We start from the raw sequence: 15283 nt of genomic DNA on the forward strand, positions 1-15283 counted from the left end.
TCTAAACAATCAACAGTCTACATACTCGTCCATGCAGATGCAGTTGCTTCAAGGAACAAATGGGATTAAATTAAATAATTAAGTAATTGTGATGATCCTAGGAAAACTGATGTGAAGATTTATATTTTCAGGCCGATTTATATCTCTTCAGGGGAGTTTTTGTAGCTACCAGTGATCACAATGCAGGATAATAAAGGGGGGGGGGATTAAAGAAACATGGAAGGAAAAAAAATAGCCTTTAACTCCTGAATCTGGTTGAATTCTCTTGCAATTGAGAGTCAGAAATTTTAACACAATTAACACCATTTTCCAGGAATACTGCGCTGACAAAGAGATAAGGTTCCATTCACAGAGATTTCAAACAAGAGGGTTCAAATATTAGTGCATACTTAAGCCTAAGCATGCGACCTTTGAGAGTGACCTTATTCTTTTTCCAGGTGTTAATGTGCAATTTTCCGGGAATTTCACAAGCAAGACTCTAAACTTTGTCTACAGCAAAAACAAACCTTAACTCCCTTGTGAAATCTGTATGCACAGAGGTTTTAACCTTATCAGTTATAATCCTGTCCAGTGCACCTAGAAATGACCCTATGATTCATTTAACTTCCTCAAATATCATTTGAGATGTAGCTTCAGAAGCCAAGATCACCTGTATCATTCTTGTAAAGACACTTAAATTCAAGTCTTAGGGGGTCCACAATTGGGTGCCTGTTATCCTCTTTTTCAGGAGATCTGCTAACCTCTTTCTTACTCTCTGTGCTGAAACCAATGTCCGAATCTCTTCATAAATGTCAATGCAGCTTCATGGTGACTTATCCTGAAATCTTTTCTACAATAAAATCAAGAATTCCAACTTTACCTGGCTAGAGATCTCTGAAATAAATTCAGTTAGAGAACCTAAAAATTGCGTTTTGAGAAATATTTAACTAATATACAGATGCTAAATTTAATGAGGAAGAAAAAAAGAAAACAATTCAAAGCTTAGGTCCTCAACATTTTGAAATGAAAATAGAAATATCAAGAACCGAACTCTAACTTGAGAAAACTTTAAAGGAATGTTTAAATTTTTCAATGCCATCTGGAATTAAGAAAAACTGAACCTTAACCTCTAAAACTGCTACAGAGTAGGTCAGGATTTCATAACCTAGACAAAAGTGACATTTGAACATGGTAATTCTCTGTTATGGGGGAGGTCTACCCTCTGCATTATAGGGTATTTATCACAATCCTCGGCATCTACCCTTTGATGTGGCATCCCTCAATTCATATTGCTTTGTTATCTCCAGCGGAATGGTATTAAGAATTGGTGCTTTTAGAATAGGATTGAGTCATCAGATCTTTCTGCACATGAATGAAATTAAGGCTTTATAGAAAGAAATTTTCCAGACTCGGTTCGTTTTTTGTGTGCTGCCTTCCACCAAGTGAGGGCATAGTTTTCACCACTCTTGCCACATGATAACGCAGCAAAACGGTTATTCTCAAACATTGAACCTGCCAGTGCTCTGTTGCTTTCTGACTTTCCACCCTCTATAATGTGAGAAACTGACTCCTCACCCTTATGCATTACCCATCCACTAGGACTGGGAATAAAATTCAGTGGCAGAACATTTATTCGCATGCATTAGCTACCAAAACTTACTGTCAGCATAAATAATAAAGAAATAAAAGTAAACAACTCATTTGTGTCATTTTGATACAGTGAAACAATTGAGTAAGTTACCACTAGGTGCCAGCAGAAACCCCTTCCTCTTTTTGCAATGAGCAGAAAGTAAAAAAAATTCTCCCAGCTTTGGAAGCAAAATCTCCCCATGCTTGGAATCACTGACCTAGATGAAAGCATCCTGTAAAGGTTCAGTTCCATGTCTGAGTCTCTTCTTCAATTTATTTCCTACTCAGCTGAGCCAATAAGGGATAATTTGAGCATATAATGCCTCTGCATTTGAAAGAAAAAGTCGTCTCATAGATTAATGAAAGTGTTACCAAAGGTAAATACTAGATGATGAAAAAGCAAGCAATGGTCTGTTTCCATTAAGATCACATACATTTACTTCAAAAGTCCAGACTTCCGTGGTCCTGGATTGAGCTTATTGAAATAAATTCACTTGGTCATTAAAGGCAAACAATTACTAGATAACCAAAGAGATGATTACTTTTAATAGATACTTCTACATCTATAATACTGAACCCAAGAAAAACTACTTCCTGATAAAGGAAAGAGAGAAAGACCTTTGGAAATCTAAGAACCCTTCCTAGAGTCAATTCTCTTCAACAAATGAATACTGTAACCTAGGACAGTGGTTCTCAACCTGTAGTTGCTCCCTTTGGGGTGGAGCAACTCTTTCACAGATAGCACCTATCAAATATCCTGCTTATCAGATATTTGTACTATGATTCATAATGGTAGCAAAATTACAGTTATGAACTAGCAATGAAATAATTTTATGGTTGGAGGTCCCCACAAAATGAGACACTGTTTTAAAGGGTCACAGCATTAGGAAGGTTGACAACCAGTGTTTTATGAGCTATATGGAAATTTTGCACATTTGGCATCGTTCTTCCCAAGTATTGTATGCCTGGTTGGTCTCTACTTAAAGACATCAGCTCATCATTCTGAAGAATACTTGCCACTTTTTACCAATACTCATGTGCTAAGAAGAATTGATAGCCATGGTAATGAGGAACAATATAGCTTTCCATACAATAATCATTCTGTGTATTTCCCGATTCAAGCAACTGATTTTTTCCTGTAGTGAAGTTGGTCTTTTTAAAATAAAGTTTGTCTCTTATGACAGTTTATTAAGTGAAATCAGTTATAGAGTTAAAAATAGAAACAAGATCAATTTTCATACAGATATAGAAACAGATGATTGACAGATGATGGACAGGTAGATAGGTGATAGATAGGCAGACAGACAGATGCTCTGCGGTATTAAGGATTGAACTCAGGGTCTCAAGTATTCTAAGCAAGAACTCTACCACTGAGCTACACTCCCAGCCTAGATGTTCTGAATGTTCTCTGTTTTGTGGGAATCGTTGAAAAAGTTAGATGAAATTGTTCAATCTTTGCATTAAAAATGTAAAGCACCAAATGAAAGTTGAAATTTTCAGAAGTCTAATTGATGAGTATCCGTCAAAAGAGATTTTCAGTAAAGTATTGAAGTTCTCTACTCGGGGCGTGGAACTGATCATCATATATACACTTCTATTTGCAGGGGCTTGGGACACTACATGAATAAATCTTGAAACCTCTCCCAATGCAATATTGCCCTCTCAGTCAAAATCAATAACAATATAAGATCCATCCCATTGCATTATATGAAAATAACCAGACACCAAAAAAAGATGTAAAGGCATATGACTTCTGGAATAATTATAATATTCAAAATAGGAGAATCCATGAAAACAGAAGCAGGATGGGGTTTTCCAGAAGCTCAGAAGACTGGAAGAAATGGAATATTCATCTTTCAGTGGATATGGGTTTCCTTTCAGAGTGATGGAAATGTCGTAGAAGTAAATAAAGTGGTAGGTGCCAATATTGCAATGAACAAAATGCTACCAAACTGTATATTCCCAAAGGTTTATCTTATATAAATTTTTACTAATCTATATCTTTGTTTATGTATGCATAATAATTTACATAATCTTTGATTATGTATGTATAACCATGTATGGCACAGGCCTGTATTTGAACCGCTTGGGCAGCTGAAGCAAAAGGATGAGAGCTCACTAAGGCCAGCTGGATTGGGACTGAATGAGCATTTGATCAAACCGGATTCTCTGAATGTGGCTGACATGGGGGCTGACTGAGTCCCCGAGGTCCAAATGAAGACTGAGAAACCATTGACAATGACACTGGGTCTTGTTTCGTCTGCATGGACTGGCTTTTTGGGATCCTGGCCTGTTTGGATGCTCACCTTCCTGGACCCGGAGGGAGGGGGGAGGAACTTGGATTCCCCACAGGACAGGAAACCCTGACTGCTCTTGGGAATGGTGAGGGAGGAGGAGAGGGAGTTGGTGGAGTAGGAGGGTATTGGGAGGAGGGGAGGAAGTGGAAAGAGTGTTTTCAGATACTTGAATAAACAAAAACAAAAACAAAAACAAAAAAAGGACAGCGAGTTCCAGGCCATCCTGAGATATAGAGTAAGTTCAGGACCAACCTGAGCAATTTAGCAAGACTTTGGTCAAAATAGAAATATGAAAAAAGGTCTCAGGGGAGGAAAGTGCTCAGTGTATACATACCAACAACTTGGAGTTATGAAAAAAAAAGACCATCTCTTGTTCAGGGATTTGGATTTGTAAAGAAAGCAAGCCAAATAGTGCCACGTGTTTAACAGCAGATGACAATGAATGACAGGAATGAAGAACAGTGGCAGTAGCTCAAGCTTTCCAGGGAAAGAGGATAAAAACTTCTCATATTGTATTTCTTATTAAGTATAATCAAACCAAAGGTAAAAATGGAAGGAACCCAGATCCTTCTAGAAGTGGAATCTTGAAGTAAGAAGAAAAATACTAAAATCTTTCGTTATGATTTTAAATGCTGAAGTTTATATTGTGATTAAATAAAAGGCAGAAGTTTAAGAAAAGTGAATAAAGAAAGTGTGGCATATTTACACAATGGAGTACTACTCAGCAGTAAAAAACAATGACATCTTGAAGTTTGCATGCAAATAAATGGAACTAGAAAACACCATCCTGAGTGAGGTAACCAAGACCCAGATAGACAGATATGGTATATACTCACTCATAAGTGGATATTAGACATAAAGCAAAGGGTAACCAGCCTATAGTACACGATCCCAGAGAAGCTAGGTAGAGAACCTCAAGAGAGACATACATGGATCCCTCTGGAAAGGGAAAACAGATAAGATCTCCTGAGAAAACTGGGAGTGTGTGTAGGGTGGGAGTAGAGGGGAAGGGAGGGTGGAAGGGGAAGGGAAAGGGGAGGGGAGAAGGGGAGGGAGGAGAAGAATAAGAAGGAACAGGATGCTTAAGAAGGGGGAAGGGCAGAGAGAGAGAGAAAAGAAAGAGGCATTTTGATTGAGGGAGTCATTAAAGGGCCAGGGAGAAGCATGGCACTAGGGAACTTCCCAGGAATCCACAAGGATGACCACAACTAAGACTATAAGAATAGTGGAGAGGACGCCTAATCTGGCCTTCCTCTGTAATCAGATTGGTGACTACCTTAATTGTCATCATAGCTCCTTCAAGTAACAACTGTTGGAAACAGAGACAGATAACTATAGCAAAACCCTGGGCGGAGCGACCAGAGACCGATCCAAGAGAGGGAGGAGCAATAATATGAGCAAAGGGGTCAATACCATGATGATGATATCCACAGAAGCAGCTGACCTGAGCTAGTGAGAGCTCACTGACTCTGGACTGATAGCAGGGGAACCTGCATAGGACAAAATTAGGCCCACTGAATGTGGGGGACAGTTGTGAGGCTTCGGCAGTCTGTGGGGCTCCTGACAATGGAACCAGGATTTATCCCTAGTGCTTGAGCTGGAATCTAGGAGCACATTCTCTTTGGAGGGATACCTTGCTCAGCCTAGATACAGAGAGCAAGGCCTTGGCTAGATGTCGAGGTGAAATGTCAGACATTGTTGACTTCCCATGGGGTGCTTTACCCTTTCTGAGAAGTAGATGGGGGTTGGTGTGGGGGAAGGGTGGGTCGGGAAGGAGAGGAGGGAGTGGGAACGGGGATAGCTATGCAAAATGAGAAAAAATTATATTTAATTTTTTAATAAAAGAGGAAAAATAAATAAAATTAAATGAATAATAAAATAGAATATAAGGCCCTAATTCATAGAATAAATAAGTTAAACTGTAAGAATGTTTTAAAAGCATACACAACTAACACAGAATTCACAAGCTACAAATAATTTTCTGATAGATAAATTCATGCTTAAGCAAAATAAATAAAAGTAACACACAACTAATTAACAGCAGAGGGAGAATTTCTAACTCTCAGTGACAAAGCAGGGCCACATCTATTAAGACCTAGAGGACAGTCCAAATTCCACAGGGGAAGAATTCTGCCCTTTGTCTATTTAAAAGATTACCTGAGGGTCAGATTCCTCTCCCCACTTCTCCCAGTGCAAACACACAGGTGGAGACACTGAAATTCCGTGCTGGAAGTTTCTCTGGTTCCACGTGACTGATAAACGGCAGAGCTATTGCTTCACCTCTGTTCTTCTGGTGCCAAGAGCAGAATTTCCATCATTTCTTTTTAAAAAAAAACAGTTGAAAAAAAACATTTATTTTCTCAGCTTTCTAATATCAGAGATTTTGTGTCTTGTTGGAAAACATAAAAAAGAATGGGATAAGTCAGATACAAACCCCTTGACTGGAACTGAAGGGAAGAGTGCTAGCTGACAATCCTCACAGAAAAGGCCCCTTGCTCTGTCTGTGCTATCAACCCTCTGGGTATTGGGGTGAGTGCAATTACATGCAAGTGAAGATTCAGGACACTGAGATTACCCTACTTTGGAAACAACCAGCTGGACTGATCTCATTCTCTCTCTCTCTCTCTCTCTCTCTCTCTCTCTCTCTCTCTCTCTCTCCCTCTCTCTCTTTCTCGGTGATGATGGGGAACAGGGGAAGGGCTGAATTTGTCCTTTATTTTATAAATCAGTGGCAAAAAAAGATGATGTTTAAAATCTCTTCATGTGTGAAGAGTAATATTTGATAACCTTAAATTGGTCAATTAATCACTGTTGCTATTTCTAGTGAAATCAGCTTACAAAACAAAGAAGTCTGAAGAGTCTGCAGTTGTGACACAAATGCAGCAAACCCTAATGGGAGAGTGTTGGTCCCCCATGTGTGTTTATGCATGAGCATGTGTGTGTGTGTGTGTGTGTGTGGTGTGTGCATGTTTATGTGTGTGTAAAATTGTTCATAAGAGAAAAGCACAGAAACACACAAGAAAAATAAACAGGAAGGTCAGTGCAGAATATGGGAGGGTTAAAGTAGCAATATAGGAATAAAGCAGGAAGTGGGGAGGGGTTTCAGAGAATGGAAGAGATGAGATTGGAAAACATGAAGGCAAGGTGTTACTTCAGTTCTGCATATGTATGGCATGTGCTTAGCTTAGGTTGCTCTGAAAACCCAAAGCCTTGGATGGGGTGTCCATGGAAATAATTTGTTTTAGGAAGTACTTCAAGAGAATAGTAGTGGATACGGGGAACAGGAAACCACATAGGGAGATGCCAATATCACTGGAGGCTTCTGGGGAGCTGTGTGGCACACATCTAACAATTCTCTACCAATGGCACAAAAGAGAGGACCAGTCACCCACTGACTCACAGCTCCAGCTGCCACATGGGTGCATACTCTCTGACATTTCCAGATGACACATTTATGTTTACCAAGAAAACTCTATTTGGTGTTGGGGAACTCTGGGGAAGAGAGTGGATAGTTCAGATGCAAAGAATCATCAGGTTACTGGTTGTCACTTCAGTGGAAAAAAGGAAGGCCAGGAGGATGAGAAGCAGTGCATGCAGCAATGTTTTTGTCAGGTAGAAAGATCACTAGCTGGTCACCAGGTGACCTCTGCCTACTCCTCTAAAGTTATTGTGAGAATTAAGTGAGAAATGCCATGTGAAAGTGTTCTGAAACTTTAACAAGGCTGGAAAACTTTGACACTTCAGACTTGTCGCAGGCTGGAGCTGAGCCAGTCCAGACCATGGGGAACTGAAGAGGTAACATTACAGTACTGCCTGAGACCAAGTTTTTAAGTGATTGTGCAGTGCAAGTCACTGTGGCCACTAAGTAAATATGAAAGGACATGGGTCACCTTAAGGAGTGAGAAACCCTGAGTTCAGGTATAGTGTCAGTGGAGTTTAGGTTCATCACACATTAGAAGATTGCCCACCTATCCAAACTGTCACGGGCATAAGGTCAGAATTTATAGCAGGTATATCCAACCTTTTGATAGTCTAACATGGTATTGTCTACAAAGTTCATAGTCAAGAACTATGTTAAGAATGATACAAAATCTCATTGTTTTATGTCTATGATTTTTTTCCCCTTTGGGTCACATACATACCTGAACATTGCACTTGCCTACAGTACTATGAGATAGAGAAGCACAGCTCACATCCTGTTGAGGTTTCTCTCTTGGTAGCTGCTGCTGAATCTTTCTACCTGACAAAACATTGCTGCAGACACTATAAATGCGCTGCTTCGTATCCTCCTGGTCCTCCTTTCGCCATTGAAGTGACAGTCAGTGACCTGATGATTCTTTGCATCTAAACTCCCCATAAGCCAATTGGATCTCTGGGCATGCTCTCTCTTCCTGAACATTTTGCTTCTTGTTACTAATAATCTGAAAACATGTCTGAGACCAAAACGACTCTCCTACAAATGAAGCAAGGCCATCTATTGTGAGTAGCTTCTGCCACCAGTGGAACATGTGATATTCAGGTCATGAAGGACTAACATCCCTTCTGTCTGTTGCAATATCACACAGCAAAGATGTAAGTTGTCAGATGGAGTCAGCAAAAGGATTTACTATTTTGGGCTAGTAAGCAAACTAAAACCAAAGCTATAGCCCTAACTAGGTTATCTGTAAGCCATTTTATATCAATAAAGACATGTCTTGCTCAAGCTGCATGTCTATCTTGGAATAGGAGAGGACTCTGCTCTAGAGAGGCATGCAGGGCTCAAGACTAGTAAAGAAGCTACTGTCTCTATCATTGCCAGAGGAAAAAGAAAACTCTAGAAGGTCTCTTACTGCTAATTTGATTTTATGTATGCAGTAGATTCCTTACTTCCAGCCTAACTTATTAACCATAAGTGCTCATGTGGCCCTACACAACTATAGTGATTGCCAGAACATGAATAAAATTATATAGCACTAAAGACTCTACCATAGTCAAACCAGGCATGGAGAACTCATATCTGTAATCCTAGCACTTGGGAGGCTGAAACAGTGGAACTGTCACAAATTTGAGGTTAGCATGAGTTACAGGGTAAAACTATGTCTAAAAACAGGATTATTGCAATCATGCAGAAGGAAAGTACTCTTAGGCTGTCACCTCGGAACACTGCTAGGCACCACTTGCATTGCCAAAATGACGCTTAAATCGACCTTGTCACTCACTTAAATTCATGAATTTGAACTCAAACATCTTCATTGATTGAACTTGGGTCACATGAATGTACCCAAGCAATCAGGTCTTACTGTGCCATCCTATGGCAGCCCCACCCAGTGGAAGATGAGGATTTATATCCTGGGCAGTCAAAACAGGAAAAATGTCCACCATGTGATACATTTAATTTACAGAAGAAAAATACAGAAACATATAAGTAGTCCTGTTCCAAGTACTATTTCTATGTGTTCCAAGAGCAGTATGGAAGCTAATGGCACATGGTTAATCAACTCAGATCACAGCAAATGTGCACTGAGATCTGATTTGCTTCAAGCATTCTGAAGGTCTTACCATGAGGAAAATAGGCATAACTCTTGTATTCTAACAGAGAAGATAAACATTAAATAATTAAAGTACAGTAAGGCATGGAGAGAATAATACTAAGGAGTGTGCTAACAGAAAACTAGTAGGGAACTTTAATGGCAGTAGATCACATCATTTAGGGATGCATAGTATAGGAAGATGCCATGGTATGAAAAAACTGCCTAGTAACTGCCTTAGGCAAAGTTGAGCAGTAAAGTAACATCAAAGGCAGAAAAGATGAAAGATTTGAGACCGGGTCTAGAAGTAGAGGCTGAATAAGAGAGGGCTTCCAGACTATTATGATTATAAACTTTGCCCTATAGGATTGGGAGCACTGACACTGGAAATGGATTACCTGTGTGAAGACGGATGCTAAAAAGAAATCCACACTAGCTCAGAATTCATCTGGCGCCCAATGTGGAGTGTCAATTTGTTGTAAGGAGGATGCTTGTTCGTTTCCTGGCCGCCCAGACTCCCAAAATAATCACACAGAAACTATATTATTTAAATCACTGCTTAGTCCATTAGCTCTAGCTTCTTATTTGCTAACTCTTGCATCTTAATTTAACCCATCTCCATTAATCTGTGCATCACTACAAGGTCATGGCCTACCAGCAAAGTTTCAGTGCATCTGTCTCCAGCAGTGGCTCCAAGGCTTCTCCTGACTCTGCCCATCTTTCTCCCAACATTCAGTTTAATTTTTCTTATCTACCTCTGTTCAACCCTATCAGACCAAGTCAGTTTATTAACCAATGATATTCACAACATATAGAGGAGAATCCCACACCATCTGTGGGTGCATGTGTACCTGTGTGCATATGACAGTGGAAGTCAGAGATCACAGGAAAATATCATTCTCAATCACTCTACATTTAAACTTTTCTTTTTTAAATTTATTTATTTATTTATTAAAAATTTCCACTTCCTCCCCACCTCCCTTTTCTCTCGCCCTCCCCACCTCTCACCCCTCTAGTCTTAAGAACAGTCAGGTTTCCTGCCCCATGGGAAATCCAAGGTCCTCCCCCCTCCATCCAGGTCTATAAAGGTGAGCATTCAAACAAACCAGGCTCGCACAAAGTCAGTCCATGCAGTAGAATCAAAACCCAGTGCCATTGTCCTTGGCTTCTCAGTCAGCCTTCATTGTCAACCACATTCAGAGTGTCCAGTTTGATCACATGTTCCATCACTCCCAGTCCAGCCGGCCTTGGTGAGCTCCCATTAGATCAGTCCCATTGTCTCAGTGGGTGGGCGCACCCCTCGTGATCCTGACTTCCTTGCTCATGTTCTCCCTATCTTCTGCTCCTCATTTGGACCTTGGGAGCTCAGTCCAGTGTTCCAATGTGGGTCTCTGTCTCTATCTCCATCCATTGCCAGATGAAGGTTCTATGGTGATATGCAAGATATTCATCAGTGTGGCTATGGGACAAGGCCAGTTCAGGCACCCTCTCCTCTGCTGCCCAAGGAACAATCTGGGGACCTCTCCTTGGACCTGGGAACCCCTCTAGAGACAAGTCTCTTGCCAACCCTAAAATGGCTCCCTTAATTAAGATATTTACTTCCCTGCTCCCATATCCACCCTTCCTCCATCCCACCCATCCCATTCCCCCAAGTTCTCCTGAATCCTCCCCTTCTCCCTTCTCTTGAGACAGAGTATCTCACTGAGCTCAGAGCTCACTGATTCAGCTAGCCTGGTTAGCCAATAAGTCACAGGGGTCCTCCTGCCTCCCAGTACTGGAATTACAGGTGTAGTCTACCATGCTTGGCATTTTATATGAATGCTAGGGATCCAAAGGCAGTTTCATGTTTGCACAACAAACAAGTTACCCACTGAGCAATCTCTTCAGCTCTGATGGGAATCCTCCCAGACAAAGAGAAATGTGAAGAGGTACAAGTAGATTTTCGTATCTCTCAAAAGGGGCTAATATTTCTAAAGGACAGCCATATAGGATGAAAAGCAAACTCAGATGGGTATTGCTCAGGGCCACTGAGGCCAAGAAATAGTCACTCTAGCTAGAGAAAGGGTTACATGTTTTAGTTTCAGCAAGGGAGCTCAGGCCTTTGGAGCAGGGGGTAGAGTTAGACCAGTACTCTTGATTGGAGGTCTGTCTCTCTCCCTCTCTTCTGCCACTGTCATTTTCTTTTGTGGAGAATCAATGCATACTTAGCAAACACTTTATTACAAACTTATCCCTCCCAGACCGATATTCATGACTTAAAGGACCAGGTACAGCAGAATTTATAAAACAGGAGTGAATTGTCTGATGATTCTGCTCAGGTCTTGGAGGAAAGAGCAAAGGTTTTGGGCATGTAGCCAGTCTGAACCAGGGTAATGTTCATAGGGTGGGACTTGAGCTGGACTCTATACAACACTCAGTAGGAGGTTAACTGAGATTTTAACCACATTTGCTACAAGAATATTGCTTTTTAAATGTAGTGTTGTAGTGCTTCCACAAGAAGATGGAAGAAGGAATGTGGAGGCAAGGAGTCAGGCATTACTTCATTAGAGGCCATTGATATGTAAGCATTCAGAAAATACAGGCTCTTGCTACAAGTGTTCATGCATTATGAATCTGCAAAGTAAATAATTTTCCCCCATCTTCTTGTCTTATAAGTTTTCTGGAAAGAAGAATTAAGTATACAGTACTTAGAAAAACACACCTATTAACTGTTCTCTCCCTACTGATTTCCAAGCCACTCTTCTCTCTCATGTCTGTCTTGCTTGTGATGCCACACACATGGCCTTTCTCATTTATGTGCCTTTAATAAATGCAGGCCTTTTATCTAGAATTAGAATTTTCCATAGGGCTAGAGAATTGCTCAGTGGGTGGAGTGCTTGTTTCACAAGAAGATTGGAGTTAAGATCCCCAGTACCCACTTGAAAAAACAGGCATGTGAGCTGGAACCTCTAATTTCACTGTGCAGTTACAGATAGGAGGATCACTAGGGCTTTCTGGCCAGCCAGTCTAGTTGAAACAGTGACCTCCAGGTTCAATAAGATATCCTGTTTTAGTGAAAATACAGTGGGAGTGATCAAGGGAGACATTGGACATTGACCTCTGGTTTCTACATTTTCACAGGTTTACCAGCACACACACACACACACACACACACACACACACACACACACACACACACACAAATAGAATTAGGATTTTTATATTTGACAGGCAAAAAAATATAGAATTTCTAATTATATTTTAACCTCAGGTAAATAAGTAAATTTGTGTATGTAGTTATGTTTCATATAATACCTGGAGTATGTCTACACAAATATTTTCACTGTTTGCATGAAATTTGAACTTGTTTATGCCATCTTTAGAACCTAACCACTTGTTATGGTTTGCATGTATTCACCAAATAGCATATACTGCAAACATGATCCCCAAATTCATCTGTTGATGCAGATGAAGCCTTTGAGAGGTGATTGGAGTTAGGTAATCTCTTTAGGGTGAGACCCTTATAATGGGACTGGTGGCTTTATAAGAAGAGAAAGGAACCCGACCTAACACGTTTGTTGTCTCATCATTTGATACCCTGATCATGTTAGAATGCAGCAATAGAGTATGACCCTCACTAGATGCTGAACTGATATTGGAGCTCGGCTCTGGAGCCAACTGGCCTCTAGATTGAGTCAACTCCTTACCTATTCTTTGAATTCTATAAACTTTCTGGTCCTGGATATTTCATATAGCAATATAAAATAGCCCAAGACATTCTCCTTACCAGAGTACTTAGTTTTCCAGAAAGCCTCCTAGGAAGCCCTAGTTTGTCCTAGATGAACTCTTCTTATTACCCCTGTCTTCATGTATGATATGGATCTGTGGAGTTACCTTTGGAGGCACTATTAAGCAACATTAGTCTCTAAGTTTCTCCACAGCCTCATGAACATGACCTTTGTATTTCCATCACGAAGGCTGCTCAGTAAAAACTGGCTGATCTAAATTAATGTCTGTAGGAGTATACTGTCGTTCCCACCTCTGCCTATACCTAAGTTACATTTCCATGGACACAAATACCCGTGAAACAAAAATATTTGAGAAAACATTGTGTCAGAACCTAGTACATACAGACTTTTTCTTGTAATTATTCCTCAAATAATGTCAATTTAACAGTTATTTGCATAGTTTTGCCCTATAGTGGGTATTATAAACAATCTAGAGAAGATGTGAAGTATAGTGTGGAGTGTGTCTTAGTATGATATTTTAAGTAGGAACTAGAGTGTGGGGATTTTGATGTCCCAGGGGATCTTCAAAGTAATTTCCCATGATCACTGAAGGACAATTTTATATGTAGCTAAATAAGTGCCACAACTGCCAGCTGCAAAGAAGCAAATTAGTCAGTCCTCTTTCTTTTCCTCGGGTGATAAGAAAAAGACTTTCTAAGAACTGAGTCTCCATGATATGCTGGCACTGTTTAAGTGTACAGACCTGTTGTAAAGAGCTTTAAGAAATCAGATTGCCCTCTCCACAGAGCACCGAAGTTCAAATGGGGAAGTTTGACCTTTCAAAGATAGGCTTGTTATGTGACTTTAGGAGAAAAATACATTACACATTGCTCAATCCTGTGGCGCTGTTGAAACAATGATAACATGTGAAATATTCAGTGCTTTTGAGAAGAATCACTATTGCTACCCATAAAAACATTGTAGCAAGGCCTGAACCCACTTTCTTCACGCTCATCTTAGTGAACAAATATCCAGCCAAGAATCAAGAGTGTCCTTTATTTCTTCAAAGCTGGTTCTTTACAAGGAAATTCAGATCCAGAGAGCTTGAGTTTCCCAAGGTCTTTGAGCTGATGAGTAACCAGGGACTAAAGGTCTCTTACTGCTCCTCAGCCCAGAGTCCTTGCAGCTGTTTACAGAAAGCTCTCAGGAAAAACGCCAGAGTCATTGGAAAATCTGCTCAAGTGTTTATCAGGGAGTTCTTAGTATCTAAAATAGAAATCTTCCCTTTCTTTCATCTTAACTAAGGTTCTCATTCTGTAAACGTGTTCCTCCGATGAAAAGGATTAAAATAACCCTCAGTCTCAACAACCCACACCTTATGTAAAAAATGTTACTAAGTTGGAGTCTGAATCATTTGCAGATGAAAAGTAAAATAAAAAATTTCATGCAGTTTCTTTTCCTGAATAAGTGCATCCTTTAAATTATTTTACCCCAAATAATTAAATAAACAAAGAGTTCATTTGGTTTTTAGTTTCTCTATCAGGGAGATAAGAATAAATATGTCATTTTGACATGGACCTGCCCAGTTTGGGAACAAAGGAAGGTCTACTTTACCTATTCACTTTTAGTTAGCTCCATAGGCCTGATGACTACATGTCTTTAACATAATAAGGTGAACAAAACAGCTCTTTGTTACATAGTCATAATCATGCTATTCGTCTCAAATTACGGCAGCTTTATTACTGTCAATAGCAATAGTTCAATGAGGAGATCTCAAGACCTATGTCCTGGAGCCAGGCATTGGTGTTCTTTGAGTTCTAACCCTCAAAAGGCACCCTTCCCTATCAGTTGGATTTAACTGCATTCTCTTTGCTGTACTTATATTCTTCCCTGATTATATTTTTCTAAGACCTCAAAAACCACAAGCATACAGGCCATAACTTTTACCCGGGTTAGAGTGTATCATATATCAAGGGTTTTAGGTCTAGAGTTCTTTCCTGACCAATTCTCACAATGCTTTCTAATATCCATTTTACTTAATCTTCTTCTCAGCTATTTAGCACATGTTATCCTTATTTATAATCTGCAAAGTCTTTGATTACCCTATAATAACACAGGCTTATCATCTTATGAATTTATTTCACCATATTAAAGGTGTACAATG

The sequence above is a fragment of the Myodes glareolus genome, chromosome X, assembly GCF_982192425.1.
Source record: "Myodes glareolus chromosome X, mMyoGla1.1, whole genome shotgun sequence".
Taxonomy (NCBI): domain Eukaryota; kingdom Metazoa; phylum Chordata; class Mammalia; order Rodentia; family Cricetidae; genus Myodes; species Myodes glareolus.